The following is a 6,171-nucleotide window of genomic DNA, read 5'->3' as shown; positions in this document are numbered from 1 at the left end:
AACTGAGTTTAAATGTATTTGGCTAAGGTGCATGTAAACTTCCGGCTTCAACTGTATGTAGCTACTTCATTTCCAACATGTATTTTCAAACAGCGACATTCAGGCTGGAATGATGTCAACAAACCATAGAGCATGCTCTTTGACTCTCCAAACAAATCATCGCACTGAATTACTCCACTACAAAATCGACTGCTGTTGGATCACAGATTTTCTTTGCATGGTTTTATGCTAGCCAAGTGAATGGCTGGTATTTGGAAGAAAGTGCAGCATTGTCTTATGCTGCCCAGTTTCTGTGTGCCATGTGTCACGCCCTGACCGTAGAGAGCTTTTTATGTCTCTTTTTTGGTTTGGTCAGGGTAAATTTGGTGGCATTCTATGTTCTTTTTCTATGATTTGTATTTCTGTGTGTTTGGCCGGGTGTGGTTCTCAATCAGAGGCAGCTGTCTATCGTTGTCTCTGATTGAGAACCATACTTAGTGCCTTTTCCCACCTGTCTGTGTGGGTAGTGTCTATGTGTTGTTGCCTGTCAGCACTCATTTTTGTATAGCTTCACGGTTCGTTTGTTATTTGTTAGTTTGTTTAGTGTTCGTTCTTTAAATAAATAGTATGTACGCATCCACGCTGAGCCTTGGTCTCCTCTGTTTGACGGCCGTGACAGAACTACCCACCACCAAAGGACCAAGCAGCGTGGAAGAGAGGACTGACATGGGAAACATCCTGGATGCAAGGATCATGGGAGGAGATCCTGGCTGAAGGGATCGCCTCCATGGGAACAGGTGGAGCTAGCCAGAGAGCGGAGGCAGCAGAAAAGGGAACCGGCGTTATGAGGAACACGGCTGGCAAGGGAAGCCCAAGAGGCAGCCCCCCAATTTTTGGGGGGAGGGCATACGGGGAGTGTGGCTGAGTCAGGTTGGAGACCTGAGCCAACTCCCCGTGCTTCCGTGGCGGGCGTCGTACTGGTCAGGCACCGTGTTATGCGGTGGAGCGCACGGTCTCCAGTACGCATTCTTAGCCCGGTGCGCTACATCCCAGCTTCCCGCATCTGCCGGGCTAGGGTGAGCATCAGCCAGGAAGGTTGTGCAGCCCTGCTCTCCAGACCTCCAGTACGTCTCTACGGCCCAGGATATCTGCGCCGGCTCTGCGCACTGTGACTCCAGTCGTCTGCACAGCCCAGTGCGTCCTGTGCCTGCGCCCCGCACGTGCAGGGCCAAAGTCACCATCCAGCCAGGACGGTTGTGCAGCTCTTAGCTCGAGACCTCCAGTGTGCCTCCACGGCCCAGTGTTTCCGGTGCCTCGGCAAGGACAAGGCCTCCTGCATGTCTCCCAGCCTGGTGAGTCCTGTGCCTGTGCTAAGAACTAACCCTCCTGCATGTCTCCCCAGCCTGGTGAGTTCTGTGCCTGCTCCCAGAGCCAGCCTCCTGTGTGTCTCTCCACTCAGTGATGATCTATGGCAAGAAGCCTCCAGTGGTGATCCATGGCACGAAGCCTCCAGTGATGATCCATGGCAAGAAGCCTCCATTGTGATCGATGGCACGAAGCCTCCAGTGATGATCCATGCACGAAGCCTCCAGTGATGATCCATGGCACGAAGCTCCAGTGATGATCCATGGCAAGAAGCCTCCAGTGATGATCCATGGCAAGAAGCCTCCAGGGGTGAGACATGCAAGAAGCCTCCAGGGTGAGACATGGCAAGAAAGCCTCCAGTGATGATCCATGGCAAGAAGCCTCCAGGGGTGAGACATGGCAAGAAGCCTCCAGTGTGAGACATGCACGAAGCTCCAGCGACGTCTTCCAGTCCGGAACTTCCAGAGGCGCCTCCAGTCCGGAGGTCCAGAGCGCCTCCAGTGCCGGAGCTTCCAGAGACGCCCTCCAGTCCGGAGCTCCCAACGAGGGTCCCCAGTCGGCCCCCACAACGAGGGTCCCCAGTCGCGGGCCCGCTAGTAGGTTCCCCGCTCTAGAGGCGACACCTAAGTGGCCAACCAGAGGTGGAGCGGGGTCTACGTCCCGCACCAGAAGCGCCCACCGCCGGTGAAATGCCCACCCAGACCCTCCCTATAGGTTCAGTTTGCGGCCGGGGTCCGCACCTTTGTGGGGGGGGGGTACTGTCACGCCCTGACCGTAGAAGCTTTTATGTCTCTATTTTGGTTTGGTCAGGGTGTGATTTGGGTGGGCATTCTATGTTATTTTTCTATGATTTGTATTTCTGTGTGTTTGGCCGGGTGTGGTTCTCAATCAGAGGCAGCTGTCTATCGTTGACTCTGATTTGAGAACCATACTTAGGTTGCCTTTTCCCACCTGTCTGTGTGGGTAGTGTCTATGTGTTGTTGCCTGTCAGCAATCATTTTTGTATAGCTTCACGGTTCGTTTGTTATTTGTTAGTTTGTTTAGTGTTCGTTCTTTAAATAAATTAGTAAGTACGCATCCCACGCTGAGCTTGGTCTCCTCTCTTTGACGGCCGTGACACCATGGAAGGCTACCTAATATACACAACCTCTATCCTAAACAATGGCCCAGGTCAGGGTTAAGCAGGCAGAAGTAGAGAGGACCAGGAACAAGATAAGACCTGTTACACACAAAGAGAGAACGGAGATGCACCTTAGCATAAGCGATGGTGAACACATTCATGTTGGGGAGAAACCCATTACATTCATTATGATAATAACATAATGACTTTGCCAACCAATTTTGTTTTAGTTTACAATAATGTAGAGATCCATTGGACAATAACCCGGTGTAAATAATAGCAGCAATGCTAACAGCAGTTCCTCAGGATCCCAGCAGCTGTTCTGCACTCTATATTGCCTGTTCTTCAACGGGAGAGAAAAAAACTACCTAGATGAGAATTTGTGCTTCAGGCTATTGAAAGATGAGGCAATAAACTGCTAAACTTGAGTCATCACACAGTCCCGGAGGAATACCTCAAATGGGATGGTCAAAAACCTTGAAATTCGACCCTCGCATGCGGCCTGGGCTTTAACATTTGATGAGATTCATTATTGTCGGGAGCTGAATACAAGTGTCTTCTCATTACGGAACCCTCCATATAAAGTCCCACCAGGTGCATTTCCATGGTGGAACGGCAAAGGGATTAAAATCTCAATTCACCCAGTAACAAGATTTCATTAAATGCAGCAGGAGGAAAATGGACTCGAAAGCATTGAAACAGCTGGAGTATAAATTATAAAAATGAGCTTTTGCTTAACTGAACACACCTTCAGCTTGCAGATGCATTATTATTTAATGTTCAGAAGAGCTGGTTTTATGTAAATTAGAGTCTTCCTTTCTCTCTTGTCCCCTTCTCAATGCCAGGTACTTCGAAACCATGCACAGGAGAGATTATGCAAACCAATTAACATATGAAATAACCTATTAATATACTGTCTGTGAACTGTATCCAATCAGTTCCTTTCACGGCGTGTGTACAAAACAAATAAAATTAAATTTATACTGCTCTTCCTTAACATATTCTGCAGCAAATGAATCAGTAAGCAAATGCTGACAAAAGTTTTACAGGCCTGTGTTCTTCCTTAAAGGCACACCAACTATTTACATGAGCCCACGCTAATAAATTCCCCCCTTTGTTTCTCCCTAATGATGTGTGCATTTCAAACAAAGTAGTGAGATCCATACAGGTAGCAGTGTTAATGAATGACTTACATTATGCTGTCCACTAATTATTGACGTACCATAAATAAAACACAAGACAATCAATTAGTGCAGGACTTGTGTTTGTTAGTCATGGGCAGCAAGTTCCTCCAGGCCAAAGCTTTGCTACATGGGGTCTCTTTCAGGGTGTAATTTTGAAATGGGCAGAGTGAGTTCAGAATAAATCACATTTCGAATTTGTTACTAAAAGCTCTTCAGGCAATCCGCTTTTACTCGCAAGGATTACAAGTAAATTAATACCTATGCAATTTCAACCGAGAGGAGAGCAAAACATTAGTGTAGAGCTGAAATTCTTTTCATGAGGCATGTTAGACAAAAGAAACAGACAGGCAATCATCACTGCTTTTTAGTAGGACTTTGCAAAAAACCCTTCTCTTTCCAATTCGTACAAGGATCCTCCAGTTTCCCAGTCACCAACTGACTGACACATCACATTGATTTTGACCAGAGCAGGAGAAATCAGTGCATTAACACTGCATGTAGAAGGTACTAACTGAATGATCCTAGCATTATGCGGCCTATCCTGGCCCTATCTGCCTAGTCTGATGCATAATTTGAGCATTAATGCAATTACATTTTAACACAGGCCCAAAGTAAACTGATTAGTAGATCGTTATCTGATAATGTACCGAGAGGACCCACATGTCACTTGCATGCAGGCAGAGAGACAGGATTACACATGACAAGGTTGGCCTCCAGGAACACAGACAGACAGAGTCCCCCAGCCCAGCCTCAGCATCAGCCCCATCCATGTAGCCCAAGCCCATGCAGCCCCAGCCCCATGCAACCCCAGCCTCATGCAGCCCCAGCCCTAGCTCCAGCTGCCTGGCCTGCCCAGGAGGATATACACCAGGGAGAGTCCTCCCTTCAGATGTAAATGACTGTCATTCAGGTTTGCCAGTGTAACAATTCTGTCTAACAGGATCCATCTTTATTCTTTAGTTTCAAGGACCTTCAAACAGATCATACAAATAAGAGTGGAAACCTTAATGATAAATCTATGGGTATAGCTAGAGATGGAAGAGAAGTGAGACATCTCAGTCGCTTTTTGCTGTTCAATGAAAGTCAATAAACTAAGTAGTCAGACCCAGCTGCTATTGCACTGGTGTCTATCGGAGACACACCCAGTTAAATAGACTGGAGGTGACAAACAAAAAAATGATATGTAATGAGAGAGAACTATCATAATTTATCCACCATCTTTGTATGACTAAGCCTGCCTGCATGCCTCCATTTTTTTTCAGACATGAGATCACATGGTACATTTCTTCAAGAAAATTAATGAATGCATAAAGTTTGGAGAGCATTACTCATCAGAGACGTTTTAGCATTCATTCTGGCACAAAAATAAAATCTTTAAAGTATTTCTAGTCCGTCAAATGTCTTTTATCTCCGTCCCGGCAGAGTTCCTCTTTTTCATGGACAAATTAGTCCTCCAAAAGATGACAGAAGCCCTTTAAAAAAGTGCAACAGAGTTGCAGTCCCATGATGCAATGCTCCCAGTGTTACATCTGCTCCATTCTTTCATCTCTCTCTATTGTTAGCGGGAGCTGTCACATTAGAGAAGAATCATGGCTCCTTCCCACCCCCAAGTCCCCCTTTCTCCCATTCCAGCAGTTGGCAGGGTGCAGCCATACAAAGGAGCATGCACCAGGAGCACAGAGGGGAGCACCGTTAGAGGGAAAACAGTTTGGGAATTAAGGTCATATAATTTTTCCACTTCAAGGGGCTGCCACAAGACGGAGATAAAGTCAGCATAAATATTCTGCCCAAGTTTCTCCTGTTTTTTCTCCTCTCCCCTTTTCAATTGGGCAGCCCCATTTATCCCATGCTGTCAATTAGAGGCAAAAAGCAAAGAACTAATTAGGAACTGTGCAATTTAATAGCCTGTTTGATAATTAAACTAATTGTTCCCTTTGTCTGCAATGTGGCGCCGAGCACTTTTTTGATATCTGGGCTGCAGATTTCCCATCCGTTGGTTAATTAGTCCACTTTTGCAATTAAAAAGGAGCCTTTCTTAATAGCCTTTAATTTGCAAAAGTTGAAAAGAGAATCTACCGTCAATAATTTGTGCTAAATTTGGTAAACCGTTTGATTGTTAATTTAGAGCACGGCCGGACACTCTGGCATGTGCTAATTCCTAATGACTGCGGATTAAAAGTGGATTAAATGTTGTGGGAAAGGGATTCTCTCTCCCCTACCCCCACTCCTCAAATGACACCCTCATCTATTTTAGATTGCTTCCTAAATTCTAATGCAGTAGGTTGTTACAGAGTTTTACTCCAATGTGTATTACTGCTGGCCACTGTCAGTGTGAGATCACGTTACCACTCAAATGTGCCCATACTGTATGAATTCCTTCCCTGAAAATCTTCTCCCAGCTCTTAGAGCTCCCAGGGACAAATGAATGTGGCTTTAAAGTGTTCTCAGGAACTGCAGAGTGAATTCAAAAACATTCTTAAAGACAAGTTTGTGTGTAAGAATCAAGTGACAATATGACAATGT

This window comes from Salvelinus sp. IW2-2015, linkage group LG15 (assembly GCF_002910315.2).
Source record: "Salvelinus sp. IW2-2015 linkage group LG15, ASM291031v2, whole genome shotgun sequence".
Classification (NCBI taxonomy): Eukaryota; Metazoa; Chordata; class Actinopteri; order Salmoniformes; family Salmonidae; genus Salvelinus; species Salvelinus sp. IW2-2015.
Note: the sequence above shows the minus strand (reverse complement) of the source record.